Consider the following 16187-nt stretch of genomic DNA (forward strand, 5'->3'; position numbering starts at 1 on the left):
CTAGAAACTGAAGTGTTTCTTTACAGTGCTTGACAAGTGTTTTGACTTTCAGCTTGAGAATTTTCAGAGTCTTATACAACACCACTGCACCAGCAGAGCCTTTCCAGTTTTCTTCAGGAACGGAAAGAAGTCTATAGTCTGCATTTTCACTTCCTCTGAACCTAAAGGATTTTCAGATCTTGATCATGTGTGGGACTGAACTGAATAAGAAAGTCCTGATTGGGTGACTAGTCAAAATCATTGACTAGAAATGCTTACTAGGTGTCAAGATAGAGGAGTTGTGTATCAAGTACTTCTGAAAAAATTGATCTCAGCCGTGACCACTCTGAGGTTTGACCATCTGGGTATTCCTTTCTTTGTTACATTGATATAGTGAATCTGTAAACAAGTTTTGCTTTGTGAAAGATGTGAAATAGTCAATGCATGCAGTCTTGGTAGTGATAATTGTCATATTTTGGAGTAATATAGTCAGCAACTCAAGGGAAGGGAAAAAAATTTACAACAGTAACTGTTTTCATTGCTGCTTTTCTGAAGTAGGAGGAGTAATTCAATGAAGAGCACTGTCTGGCATTCTTACTTTTTTCTTGAATAGCTATGGCTGTTCTATACATTGTATACAACAAAAGTGTCACAGCTGCTTACTTACGAGCTTGATGATTTGAAACTTAACTGAGCACTACAATAACCCAAGATAAGTTGTAAAGTTTATTTCCTTTATAAGAAATGTGAAAATTTAATGGGTATGTGCTGAATATGCAAGTTAGAATTTTACATATAATCTGTTCTGAGGTATGTAATTGTGACCAATTAAAAAAGAAGATAATTTGATTAAAACCTAGAGTTTAAGGCTGTACCATACAGGCACATACCCAGAGCAGACCTCTGGAATCAATTGAAAGGCTGGATAACACAAGAGCAGCTTAGGAATGGTTTGCTCTCAATTAGTTCATATAATTGGCTAGTGTCAGAGAAATACCATAAAATACTCATAACATGACACCTATGAATCAGTAGATCTACTTTCAATCTTAGAAACTAACTGAGGTAAATATATATATATATATATACAAACTCTAAAGCGGTGTAAATTAGGTTTTGCAAGGCAGATTCTGCATTTCATTGTAATAATTACATAAGCTTACCTGTTACTGGCTAGATCACAATTTTCATGGGAAAACAAAAGGAGGAATGATAGTCTCTTTAAATACAAGCTATTCGTTAAAGTAAAAAGAGAAAACTCCATTTTACAAAACCTGTATGCAAACTATTCGTTACAGTTATTTCTGGCATGGGCTTGATTTCTGTTTTGTATTTACAGAAAACAAAACGGAACAAAAAGCACAGTGTGGTGTGATGATGTGCACGTTGAATATGGCTACATGTTGTCCGGTGTACTTACTGAGAAATGTAATTGCATTTTTAAGATAATGCATAAGTAGCCAAGCCTGGCATGTAATAATGTGGCTAGTATTTTGCAGTTAATTCAGCAGTTTTCAGTACTCAGTAGAAGTCAAGCAGATATATGCATGTAAGCAGTTACAAAATAGATATGGGGAAATACCAGCATGCATAAGCTTAGTTCGATTAGGAACAAAGTAAAATCAAAGTACACAGGGTAAAACAAGAAGCTTATTACTCCCTTACATAGTAACCATTTCTTTAATTTCATATTCATAATAGAATGGTGATAATATAAATGTCTACAGTGCTTGCTGTAGGAACAGGAGGCTTCCAAAGACTTCAAGGATGGTGTTATTTCTGTTAAAATCAGGGCAAACCTACAGTTCACGTTAGGAGGACAAAACTGGTTTGGAAGCAGACTCCCTACAAGATGAGGATAAAAATGAGAGACTACTAGCAAATGTGAAACATGCTGTTAGATTTTGAACCTTTCAAAGAAATGCATTTTGAGATAAATGTGCAATAAAGCCTGTGTTTAATCTAGGAAGAGGAGCAGTATTCTACTGGTAAAAAGCAGAAGGAAAATAAATTGCATCATCTATAACCTTTGCAGTCATAGGCTCAGTGAACAGAACATCAAAACCAAATGTAAGGAAAACAAGCCTCTGTATTCAATTTACCTAGTGATATCCGGCCTTACAAGAAGCTTTAAGTATATTCATTCTTCTAGCTGCAGTGTGAAAAAATCAGTACTGAGCTCAGTCTTCAATGGATGAATATATCCAGGGGAAAAAAATCACTCAGAGCTACATCCAAGGTCTGTCAAAGTGATTGGAAGTAGTCCCACAGAGTTGAAGGGCTGTGGATCCAGGCTCTTAAATATGTAAATGAAAGTTTGATTGCTTTGGGTGAACAATATTACTGTTAATCATCCAGCAAGATATATCTGATCATTTGGAACAGCAAATAGTCATTTGGTTTCTGACAGAATACAATGTGTGTTTAAGCATATCAAATGTGTTTGGAGTTAGTGAAGGAAGAATCTCAAGATGTTTGGGTTTGGTTTGGATACACATCCAAAATGTGCATGCTTAGCTGAAGCTCTTCAGTCTGCAGCAAGGTTTTCTTGAGAAATGAGCAGTCTTGCTAGGCTTTTTCAGTGCCAGAGAGCCAGAAGTGCCAGAGCAGCCAGGCTGATTGGCAAAAAAAAGGAGAAACTCATGGGCAGGGACAGAGGCTGTTTTGAACATGCAAGTGCCTTTTAAAAAAAAACCAACAACAACAACAAAAAAAAACTCTGTTTTCTGAAGTGCTTGCGTAAAGATAATAGTTCAGCATGGATCTTCCTGCTTTCATACAGGAGGGCTGGCTGAGAGCATTACCCACCTCCAAGCCATTGCCCTATGTTTCACTGAGCAGGCTTGGCTCTCCTGTGCCCTGAGGTTCCTTTGGGTCTTCGGGCTTTGGTGGCAACACTGACATTTCCTTTTTGGAGTAATACGTGAAAATCCTTACAAGTGCCTTTCTCCACTGTTTCTCCTCTTTCAGGTGTGTGTGTATAGGCATGGAAGGCAGCAGCAGGGAATGAAATGTGCAATTTTCTGGAGTTTCCCAACCCTGTCCAGATCAGGGTCTGCTTTAGTGGTGGCTTCATAGCCACCATAGCCATAGTGAAACCTGGGGGTATGAAACTGATATACTGACAAATTTCCGTGCTATGCCTGTTGTTTTTTTTTCTGCTGGAAGTAAATCCATTTGTGCTTTGCTGCTCCTTACTGCTTTTTCCAAGCAAGACTGTGAAATAAGGAGAGTGTTTACTTCTACATACTGCACTGGAATAGTCCAAATCACACTTTATTTTGCTGTCAGTGATGTACCACATAGCTTAAGTAGTGTTTTCATGCAAAATACCAACATTTTCCCACTCTGGAGATACCATAGCTCATAGGCGATGTTACTTCACACACATTATGTTGATGAGATGTTTGAACTACTTTGACTGAGATAAAACTGACCAACTGGGGCAAATGACATAGCTTGACTCGTAAATTATGGATAACATTGACTGTGTGCTCTTACTGAATTTGTCATGTAAAGAGCTGGAATGTCTCTGACATTTTAGAAAGTTGCCATGGAACTCTGTCACAGTAGTTCAAACCTGACCTATAGAAGTTTTGCTCTTCTGAGCATTTCTTTCTTAAGTAAAATTAATTCGGCGGTTTCTGTTTAATATCTAAGCAAAAGGAGAATATAAGCAGGTAAATACATCTCTAACTCGTTGGGTCATGGATTAACCTGGGCAAATTAAAGACAGAATTATATTATCTTTTCTGTTTGAAAAGGACCATAAAAAGTATTGTTCTGAAGACAGCTGTCATCTTTTATTGGCCTGCGTGCGTGTGTGTTTTTTGTTTGTTTTTTAAGGGAAGGAGTAGAAGTCATCCTTGGCAAGGTCTCCTTTTCTAAGAATCTCTGATTATGAATGTTGTGCTTTAGCTATCCTCTGTCTTCGGTTCTGTGCCAGGATTTATCAGGATGGAAGATGTTCTCAGTGGTGGTGCACTTTTTGCCACTAGCAATGATTTTCCCTAATAGGGCAAGTTTAAAAGACTCATTACCAAGAAGGGAATAATGGGAAAGGAAGTTTCAGTGCAATTTTTGTTTTCCTTTTTAAAAAGGAGACGGAGGCAAAGGATGGAGTTAATATAAAATCCTGCTCTCCAGTTAGCTAGAAGATGACCTGCAGTTTTTGGAATTACGGTATGTTCAAAGATATGTCACTGAAATAATGTAATGCCACAGACATTAGGCCATAATGACCTAAAAAAGTATGTGTTTAGTAGTTTGCAGCTGGAGTCAAGGAAGGAGCAAAACCGCTTGAAGTGAGCCAGACCCACACATTCTGAAAACCATTATTACATTTAGAGCACTGGCTAGAAAAAATATTCATAGCTAGCAGTTTGTCTTTGGTTTAGATTAAATGTCACATGATTAGCAGCTTGCAATGGTGTGAGAAGAGCTTTTAGAGAGGTTTTCTGAATTTTTATGTAGCTATCAACTGTGATCTGAAAGATTACAACTGTGGTCCCAATTCCAACTGTGGTCTGGAATTTCAGAGGATGGAGTTCTCATTTTTCTTAGGCAAAGAGAAGAAACTTATGAGAAATGGGAGTTGATAAGGACCACACAGATCAGGTAGAGGACTTTCTGAGTTTCTTGAAGCCCTTTCTGATCATCAGAAGCTCTAAACAAGCAAGATATCTAGGTGTGTGCTCAATAGAACACTGAGTAAGGGACTGATTTGTTAGGAGCTTAACTTTTAAGAGTCTAATAAGACCTTACGATTATATTGTTAATCTTGCCTGTGCACCTACTAACCTAGAGTCCTCATGGTGCAAACAGCAGCATGAAGAGGTAAAGTCACTGTTGATACAGACCTAAATTTCATACTGACTGCCTTAGAGGTAGGCTAAGGCACGGATTTCAGATGTCTCAATTGACAGTCCTGTGCTCTAAAGCCCAGATATCTTTCCTGAGAGGGCATATACTTTCCTTGGTGTCCAAGTCACTGGTGGTTTGGCACAGTGTATACAGGGTTTAACATCACAGTTTCCTTCTCAAGTTATTTTTTATTTCTGTGTTACTTTTCCTCAAAAAAGGTTTGTGTACCTAACAGCTGAAAAACTTGTATTTTGAACTGCAGTAGGCAAAAACAAATCTAGAGGACCAGGTATTAAACCTCAAAAAAATTTGCACATAAGAATATATTGGTTGTTTTTCATCTAAATGACAAAGGATGATAGTCATTAATCTTTAAAGCATCCCATAGAACAGTACCAGCAGGTACTTAACAAACTGAGTAATGATTTTATCAGCATGGGAGAAGCAGCACAATCCTAAAACTGTTCTTCAAAAAGTTTTAAATGCCTGTTCTAACACATCAGGCAGACAAATTCTGCAGGTAGACTGGCCAACTTCCCATGTGTGCAGTTCTACAAATACAGCAAGCAAAATACCATAATACTCAATATAAATATTCATTGAAATGCAGAAACAAAATACATCTGCACAAGTAGTGATAACTTCCCCTCTTTTTTCTACATAAACATCTAGATACAAATTTTGCGAACACAAACGTATTAGAAACTAATCTTATCAATATGTACTGTTAGCCTGGATTATGCTGGATTTGTTATCTATTGGATAAAATATTACCTCATGTAACTTGGCCTGGTTACCAACTCTCTTGGCAGTCCTCACCTAAGGTAATTAGGCTAGGTACTGATCTGATTTCACTTCTGCAACAAGGACTACCTCTTTCCTCCTATGAAAATGCTAAAATGGGGAAAGGACTTGGCTCTTTACTGTTTGTTTTTAAGGTTTCTATTGTGATCCTTGCCATCTTTGCACCAGAGATTAATTACTTTACCATACTTTTTGGTAAAATGTTTTCTCCAAAGTGAAAGAGGCATGGATATTTTTTTATTTAAAAAAGAAAAAAGAAAAAGTGGTGTTAATATGACTAGAAAATGTTCACTTTGATCTCTCTTTCTGGAACGTTGGTGCTGTGGTGTTGGGTGTTCTTGTACAGAAAGTGTTTTTTCTGCAGTAGTCTGGTCTCCTTATGTTAAGCAATTCCTTGGATAGTTTGCTCCAGAACACCTTTGGTTAATAGGAAACCAAAATATAAGCCTTGTGATAATTGATAGGTCATTAGCAGGACTCTAGTACATCAGATAAGGCAATTAATGATTTCACATTTCCTAAAAAGTATGGCTGTGTTGGGCTGAGTCACTTCAAGACGTAGGATGTGTTCTTCTGTGACATAGCTGGAATGCAACACAGATTGGGATTCACCTGGTTGCATTTCTTTTCTGTAATACTTACTTTGACTTTGCAATAAATTTTATTTATTTTTAATCTTTAACTGGTAGCTGAGTTCTTATGTTATTAAGAACTGGTATTTTATTCACCCAGAATTTTTGTATACCAGGAGCTGTCATCGGATCAACATATGTAGGGAAGAAATGGTAGAATTAAGTGAGCTTTGTCATTGACAAGGTATTTCACTTTTTTACTGTATAGGTATTAGAAATGTTGATTATGATTTGAACATCATGGAGTCAACCTTAGGAACAATTCTTTTGGAATAATTTCAATTTTTTGTTTTTCAAATTTGAAAATTAAAATATTTTGGCTGATTGCAAACAGTTACTTGTAATTTCTTACCTGATATGGTATAAAAGCTCAAGACATAATAAACACAGTTACGTATCATGACCTAGACATTCAGGACTCTTTAATATTAGCGCAAGAGACCTTTGCTTTGCTTCAGATATGGGCATATTGAAGTGTTAAATCTTTGAGACAGTCTTTGATAAAAGAACTGTCTTTTTTATTTCAAGGCACGGGTGCATCAAACTGAACTGTGAAAGACATTTTTGATGAAGAGTTTGTCTTGTAATAGTATTAATAAGAAAGGCCACTTTTAATGAAGTGATGAACTAAGTCAGGAGTGAGGTCTTGATTTGTTAGGGTCAGTAGGTTTATTGGTATTAACTTTGTGAAGCTAGGGTGCCATCACAGACACTTCAGCCTTGCCTTACGCAGAGAGACCCCAACAGTGCTTTCTTCCACTGACTTAAACTGTGGTGGAAATGCAGCCTCGTTTCTCTACTTCTGAAGTAAGTGATGAGTAGCAGGACCTCAGGTTACTTCAGGATTTTTTTTCACTCTTTTTGTGTTGTTCCAATTTGCAACTGGAATTTTAAAACACTGCTGGTGACTGGACTTGAACCTCAGTCTCCCAAAGGACAAGTCAGAACCAGCGGTCTCTAGCAGGTCCCTGTCAAGTAAGGGGCTGAATGCTCCTTGCTGTTCTTTCTCTCTCTAATCCTTCTTTCTTCTCTAGATAAATGTTCCTTAATGTTTCATGCTGGTTTGGATCAACTGGTTTGTGTTTGTTTGTTTTTTTTAATATTGAATAAAATACAATTTTAAAAATTGTATTAATAATTAAATAATAAAAAAAATTAAAATCCTTGTAAAATTTTCTACTGATTTGTAGTCTAATATTAGAGTTTTGGAAAACCCAAATAGTACACCACCAAATTCCTTACATTGAATCAAGGGAAGACAGAGGAGATAACATCCTAGTGCAATGAAGAGAGAGGAGTTTTAACGGTATTGCTGTTGAAAAGCAGGTGTATTTTTAACCTCTCTCCAACCTTTAGGGTAAGAGCATGCTTGATCTAGCAAGGATTCCAGTACTGTTGTGATATATGGCACTGAAGGTTTTATCAATTGCTCAGAACCTCAATTAAAGACACTCAGGTGTTCTGTGAAGCAGTGGACAAAATATTTTGTTAAAATATTAAATAGATTTTGCCTGAGAGTATAATGGGTTCCTACCCGTAATGTGAAGAGATCCTTTGGGTATAGAATAATAGTACTATGCTTCATTACTGGAGCTACTTTAGATGTGTATCAGAGTAAATGTTCCATCTGTTATGCATGAAGGTTGAGGACTAAGCACGTGAAACTCATAACATGCAATGGAAAAGCCAATCCTGATGGCACAAAAAGGTGTAAAGAGGAAGTGTAGACTATGTCCAGAGGATTTTGCCCATATTAGCACATGACTGAAGGAGTTAATTGCAGCACTTAAGTGAGCCCATAGCATCTCAAACTAGTCTTGAAAATGTTGGAAGAAGAATAGCATTCATACAACCAATTTAGAGAAGGGCATGCATCCTCCGCTGATGTAAGCCAACATCCATAGAGTTGCCAGAGTTCAACCTGCTGTGCAAGGTGGCTTCAGAAGCTACTGGAGAGAACTGTGTAAAGTATATCATAGCTGGATCCCACTGATTTATGTCTAGACTTGTGGCAAAGCTCCCTCATGATTTGGTATTGAAGGCACAGCTATTACATAAATGATGGCTTGTATTTATAAATACTTTACTCCTGAGGGAATACTTTCAAATTACTTGGAATATCCTAAAGAAATATATAACTGAAAGGTAGCAGAATCTGTCCTACATTTATGAAATTTGAAATACCGTTCAAAAGGTGAAACTCAATTTTGATATCACTATATCTGTTAAGCATGTTGTGTGGAATGTAATGTAATACATTTTCATTCACCTTAAATGATGCATATGAAGTCATTTGTGCTATGTTGAAGGCATGAAGCTTTCTAGTGCAGCGAATGGAAAAGACTGAAGGGAGTTCAGGGAGGAGTGAGGTGTTGATGTTACTAAATATGTCTCAAGATCCATCAGGTCCAGACAAGTCACTGAGAAATCTGGAGGTAATGCTTTTTGGCTGGTGATTAGGGTTAATTCAACTGACAGACAGAAGTGTAAATACTGATTCTTAACTCTTCATGGAGTTAAAGTGTATTTACTGTACTCACAGTTTAATTGGAGAGAAAATAGTATGAATATAGAGCAAAGTACTGTCCTTTTTATATAAGTAATTCTCTAACAGCCACTCTTGGGCAATCCCAGTTTAATGTCCTTGTGATGAAGCATGGCATTATCACTGGCCCGTTGCATCAGTATCTAGTGACTTGTAGTAAATGGCTGCTTTGTCCCTGTTTTCCTGGAAATAAGGAAGGTGTACCACAGTCAACTCTTTCCCAGGACTCCTTCTTGGGCAGTGCAGCTGCATACTGCACAAGGGTGAGCCAAAAATGCTCAGTCTCAGCCTATGACAGAAGAGCTATAGCTCTGAATCTTTATAATTTTCATTAAGATAACTCCTCCACTTTTTAATCAAGTATGTCATAAGAATTTCATTTAGCCTGTGAATATGTTAAAAAAAAAAAAAAGAAAATTCTCTGAAGTGCACACATTTCTAATTTGCAATAAAAAAATCTCCTTCATCCTTTTTGCCTCCACAAACTGAATTCCTGAAATTTCACCTTTATTACTCAGTGCTTTAGGCAGTGATTATTCACAGTAACTTTGCTTTTTTCTTTCCATCACCCAGACCTATTGTTACAGATTTGTTGGAGCACTGTTGTCACTGTTTAATCCGTGCTATATACTTGCAGGAAGGTAGCAGAAAAGTTCACAAGCTGTCTTTAAAAGATTGTCACTCACAGGAAAAAATTGTCAGTCTTTATAGCAATTAGTGACAATAGAGGCATGCACCTGTGCTGAGGAACTTTGACTCAAAGAAGCTGATCTAAAAACCTTTAAGCACTATGGATTCCCAGTCTTAGATTTGAAGAACTGACAGAATTGACCTGTTCACCTCTGAACTGGTGACCTACAGGTGGGAAGAAGTATTGTTAGAGGCATGTAAGCAGAGCGTAAGGCTGTGTTGTTTTGATGTTTAAGCTATCCATTTCATTTTGGTGCAAAGAATAACAAAGAGGAGGTCTGGCTGATGAAAGGTAAAACTGCACTTAACTCAGCTAGAAAGTTAACTTTTGCAAATATTTTTACAATCTACGTGGCAGAGATATGTTAATTCATTTGTACTTAAAAACCAAAGTCAAGGATTTTCAGACTCTAAGTGTCCTTAACTATATGTGCATTCTGCAGCGTGTCTATGATTTTTTTTTTTTTTTACTGTAACAGAGATTCATTTTAAAAAATAGTGATGCAGAGCAGTTTGGCATTGACTTCAGTGATGGGAGTTTCAAGACTTAGTATTGTTCAAGAAGCTTGATTCTTGCAATTCCCTAGTTCTTTCACCAGGGGAGGAGGAAATATCTTGTAGACTGTGGTAGCAGGGCACAGAGTGGGATGGTGCCAAGGAAGCCACACAGCAGTGAAGCACATTGTAAAACAGTTCATGGTAGGAGCCGTGTTGCTCATCAGGGAACTAATGACAGCCAAAGGCCAATGAAGTCATAAGCCATCTTCTGACAGGAGCTGGGAGCAGCCAGCTGCTGCAATATGGCATGTTCATGCTGGATGTGACTATTAGTCCAGGAGGCACAAAAGGAGAAGTGCAAACAGTGCGGTGTTGCCAAAGGAGAAGGTAAGAACCATAACTGTTTTCCTCAAGTGTTTGGGACTGTCAGAAATCTCTTAAGTGGTCTCTGTTGCAAGATTTAAAGTTGGGTGAGAGGAAGGGGGAAAAGGAGGTGCATGATTAAGGGAAATTTGGCTAGTGAAATGTTTTACGAAGCATAAAAATTATAAAACAATCAGGTAAATGTGAAGTCATTTTGTAAATGCTATTTAGCTTGTTATGGTTACTATTTGAACATTTAAAGAGACTAAATGCTGTTTAATGTTTTCAGTAGTACATCCTTCAAAAATGAGCAGAGGTATCCTTTCCTGATGCCCTCTACTATCACAACCTTCTGTTCCAAATAGAAGGTGCATTTCCATAAGTTATCTTCTCTGTTATAAGTAGAGAAACCATGTACACTTAACATCAACAAGGATCAGTCAAAACAATTATCCATAATGTTTGCTTTTACACCTAGGGAGAGAAACATGATGAACATGGCTCAATTGCTTAATGAAGTACTTAGATGCTTACTTAAGACTGATTGGTGTCCATATAAGAAATGCATGAAAGAGAGACCTTATCTGAAGTAGTTTTGAAGTGCTGGAGTGTCCAATCATTGCTTCACACCTACTCTTACTTACACAATGCTTCTTAGAATCAGCAAGTTAAATGTTCTAAGCATGAAAGAAGAATATCTAATGATAAAGAAACAAAGAAATCCTGTCTAGAATATGCTTTCAGTATCTAGCATCTTTCAGAACTCTAAGCCCTTAGCATCTTGCACAAAATATGCAGCAAGGGAGCCCATGTATTTATAGGTGAAAAATCACTGGAAGGGATAGAAGGTCCACAAGTGGCTACGTGTATTAATGAGTAAAAATAAATTTAAGTGTTAGCTGTCAAATCCCAAACTGAGTTAAAATGGCAAAAATGTGCAGCACCTGTCTTCCCAAAAATTTACTAAGTTTTATAGGATATACAAGAAAAAGTCACATGAAACTGGAGTAGCTCATTTCAAAATCATTTTAATAATGACTGATCCATTTGAATTTAAGCAGATGAAGGATAAGCTGAAGCAGGGATAAACTGAAAAGGCCATGTGCTGAGTCCCTTCATTATCTACGTGACTAGAAACTACTGCACTTTATCGTCTGCTGTCTCTTTCTGCTATCTCCCTCTTTAATTTTCCTAAATGGCTGGTGCACTGCTGTTGAGATAAGGTATTTAATAAGGGAAAGGATTTAGATGTTCCTACAAGACCAGTCTAGGCTCCTTTTTTTAAATGTCATCTTGATTTGTGCTTTTTTCTTCTCTAAGTAATAGGCATAGGGATTATGAAATGAATCTGGAAGCTGAATTCTACTAACAAAATCCTTGTATCCACTGGTAACATAAATAACAATTGGTTCATGGTATAATAATCCTAGATAGTAACCACTAAGAGAAGACACAAATTGAACCTCATCTTAGGTGGATTACTTTTAAAATACAAATGTCAGAAGTCATGGGACATATATTTCATTTTGAAATAAAGTTGTCTGATTTAGCTTAAGGCTTTTTTTAAAAAATGTGAAAGGAAAAAGTTCAAAGGAAAACATGCTTTAATGTAAAGAATTACCTGTAAGGGATAATACCGATTATTTCCAGGTCTTAAAACCCATCCTGTAGCCGTGCAATTGACCTAATCAATTATTGCAGTTCAGTTTCTATCCTGGGAGTGTATTTTAAGGAATTAGTCCTATTAATAAACCATATTCAGGCATCTTTACAAGTGTTGAGCAGCATCTTCCTCCAGAAGAGTTGTGCACATGGCTAAGGGATACCCCTGCAAGAGGTGGCCTGCAGCATGACAGTCACAAGTTTTTGGAGCTCACAAGTAACGTGTGGACCAGAGCAGAGCTAGTCTGAAGTAACACCCTCTTGACTGAGCACACCGTTAACATTGGGTCATCTGCCTCAGCTCCTTCAATCTGCAGGTCTGCTCCGATTGTACAGCACAACCTGCAAATGGGGGCATAGCTTAAAGGTGGCAGGAGACACTGAGCCATTACTGCAAAGTGTTTACATTCAAAATAGCACATGTAGTTTTAACTCTAGCCCCTATGTTTGTCTCCCACTTTAGTCTTCAACATCATGACTGCATACTGAGTTGGTTGGCATGGGGCATGATTCCTTGCCTCATTCAGTGCATTGAGCTGACTTTTTCCATGGGGAAGGAGACAAATTCATTATTTCATTATCCATTTCAGGAGACACTTAAAATTCACATAAGTTTCTCGCTATAGAATATTTTTTCTATAACTTCTTGCGTTACTAATGGTGAGGAACATTTTGGCATTACCAGTCTAAGTCTATGGGATGTGCCAAACGACCTGGGCCAACCTGGGGCCATAGCGTAGCAGGCTGGGCTGTTGCAAGCCAATTTCCATGAGGATTCTCACTGCACGTCTGCATTGTACAGTGCTAATGCTATGAATAAGGGAGCCCAGAGCAAGATGCCACTGGGCTGCCTGGTGCTGCCCTGTGCAGGAGGCTGCAGAAGTAGCCCACCTGTGTTCAGAGTGCTGAGCCTGGGCTAACTGGCCTAGAATGGTGTTTTCTGGTTCCCTCCTGACCTACTGGGTCTCTGCATGGTGCCATGTTCAGTCTGATTTTGCTCTCCCTCTGTTGTGACCCACTGTGTATCTATAACCCTGCAAATAAAAGGCTGCATCAAAAGCTTGCCCAGATGACCAGCACCAAGTGAAGCTGTGCACAGTGGGAGTATTTAAATAGTCATGTGTACACTTGAAGCTCCGGAAGTTGAATCTTGTGATAAATACTTGAACTTTTCTGGTGTAAAATATAAGCTAGAAGTGCCCATAAGAGAATTACTTGTTGCATATACACGGCAGATGGTACTGGCCAGGGAAGGTATGATCCTTGAATGAAGTCAGGAAGGCTGAGGGAGTTGGTGGTAGGCAGAGATTTATTTTCCAGGACACTAGTACAATCTCAGATCACATAATATAGCAGCAAAATGGTGGCTGATTTTTCTCAATCCTTGACTGAGGGACAGAAGAGTTACCCCACGACAGGTTTTATTTCTTCCTGACATCTTTGTCAACAGCTGTCTCAGAAATTTAAATTAACAGTTTAAGATACTGTTTTGCTATAGAAACAGCTCTACTAGCATGTGAAAAAGCATAAACTTGCAGCAGCCTGTTCTGGAAAATCTCTGCTACCTTTCCTTAGCTACAGGGAGGAAATTAATGGATGCAACTGCTAATTCCTACATATTATAATGGAAACTTAATTTTTATTTAAACTACACTTTAAGGGCCTCCTGATTGCAGATAATATCTGAGTCATTAAGGAAGTGTGAACAGGGAGCTAATTTCAAAGACTTGACCTGAAGGAAGGAAAAAAGTCCAGCCCTGGAAACTTACAGGTTGAGTGTTACAAGCAGAACTGCCATTGATGTTTTAATGTCATTTCATGAGTCATGTTATAAAACAATGTTGTTCTCACTACAATGTCTTGGACTTCTGTTGCTGTGTCCTGAGTCAGGGTCCTTTGCGTCATACATGATCTACCCCTCACAAGTCTTTTGGGAAGTACCTATTTGAAGGATGCAAGCCATTCCTGCAGAAGCACTAAGTGTCTGCAAACTTGTGCACAATGTTACATGAGCTTATCCTTACTTCAGAAGCATGACAGGGGTACCTAACTGTTGTTATATCTGTATATTGTAGTGAAATTGAGTTGCTTCACAAAATTGTAGTCCCATCAGTACTATCTGCTTCTGTAGCCTGTCACCTGGGAAGCAAGAAGACTGCAGCCTGAGTAATGTCATAGGTAATGCCGAGACAGAGTAAAGGGATCCCACAGCCAGCTGAGGACAGAGCTCGGGGAACAGTCCAGGTCCTTTCCTTGTTCATTGGACCATGCTGACTCTTGTACTTCCCATGTTGATTTTGTCTTTATACAATGCAAAATAATCTAATATTACCTCTTCACTTAAGGAATATTGGGTTTATGTTGTAGTTCATGCTATGTTAATGGAATAATTAAAGAACTTTGAGTTTTACAGAGTGAAGACCTCTAGCTAGGGTTGATTGTGATAAGGTAAAATGCTACGAATCAGGTTTTTCCTCAAGAGTTTATGATCAGAACTCGGTGTTTTAGATGTTAGATACTAAAAGGCTGCTCAGCTACCAGTGTTTCTACAAGTAGAGCAGATGTGTAAATAAAGACCTTTTTTAACAGGTGTTGTCTACTATTCACAAACAAGTTCTATTGAAAAATATGTAGGAGAGGTGGACCAAGTTGTTGACTGAAATTGCTACTTATTGTGTTAGTTTTTGAGAAGTCATTACAGGCAATGAGCCTCCATCTTAGCTTTAAGATAAGTGTTTTGAGGCAAGTATCAAAAGTTAACTCTGGAAGCAAGCACTGACGTAGATCTCATTTATACTCGCCTTGGAGCCGCAAGATGTGAGTGCGCTGAGGATAGCAAACAAAGGAAAGCAAAAGAAAAGAGGGGAAGGCAAAACACTTGGTTGTCGGGAGAAACTAAATAGGTGTGGAAGATCACCTAGCCAAATCGTGTGGTTCTAGTATAATACCACAAATATGAAGCTCTGAGTATTTGAAAGCCTCCTTCGTTGTAATTCTACACTGTGTGCTGAATTGTCATTTCTGTGGTTGAGAGCCCTTGGAGTCATCATACCATGATCTATTTCACTTCTTTGCCTTCAATATATGATGTATTTTGGGGGTATCTTTGCTTTTTATCACCCTGTGATGGTAGAGATAATGCTGGCAGAATACATATGAGTTAACATGAGGTGAGCTCTCAATCTCTGTGGAAATTCCAGTCACTTGCAGCTTCTGCTGCAAAATAGTGATGGAATCATCCAAACAACAACATGCAGGGCTGAATGTCCTTAAAACAATTTCATCTTCTGTTGAATCAATAAGCAAAGAAAAAGTAAGTATGCTTATAATTTTTCTCATTGCTGTTAATTCTAGGACAATGTTAAGTTGTATATAAATAGGTAGAATAAATTTTCAGTGAAAGAGCAGAAAGAAAGTCTGTATGACTAAAATATTATAGTTCAAATTTGCTTTGAAAGTATACATAGTTAAAGAAAACCAAGTGTAACGTAAGTGTTCTAATCAGAGATTTGTGCTAGATTCTCTGAGGATGTATGCTGTCTTCATGCTATTTACAACAGTGAAGCTGGGACTATTTATACTAGCAGAGCTTCAGCTTTTCTTTTGAAGTTTTAAGTATTCCTCTGTAACTACCAAGAAAAATAAAGCATTAGAATGCTTCTTGTTATTAAAGTTGTTATTGCATGGTACCTTTGGAAGTGCACCTCAAAAGAAAGCAGCAAGATAATGTGTAACGGGATAGCTTCAGAGCTTTCAAAACGAATACTGTATTTTGCTTGTGTTAGTGAATTGCAATGCAGAGGTGTCAGCCACTGTGACCTTTTCTAGCTATAGTAATTAGTATAAAGACTAAGTAGGAAATAAAGAGGGGACATGATCAGGCTTGTTTACTCAGTTAACCAAAAGCTGAAGGTCACACAAAAAGGGGTAAATAACAGTGTGATTAAAACTGGGGAGGCCTGGCTGTGGTTATTTGTTTAAATCTTCTGCTTTCAGGAGTCTTCTCATAAAAGTATATGAAATCCTAAAAACCTGGGTAACTTACCCTAGAAGTACTACAGAATACAGTCCCTTTTCCCAGACAAGTAACTTACTATACTAATAGAGAACAGAGAGCAAGGGTTAAGGTGGAGTTGTTCTAATGCTCTGAG

The sequence above is a fragment of the Cygnus atratus genome, chromosome 9 (genome assembly GCF_013377495.2).
Source record: "Cygnus atratus isolate AKBS03 ecotype Queensland, Australia chromosome 9, CAtr_DNAZoo_HiC_assembly, whole genome shotgun sequence".
Classification (NCBI taxonomy): Eukaryota; Metazoa; Chordata; class Aves; order Anseriformes; family Anatidae; genus Cygnus; species Cygnus atratus.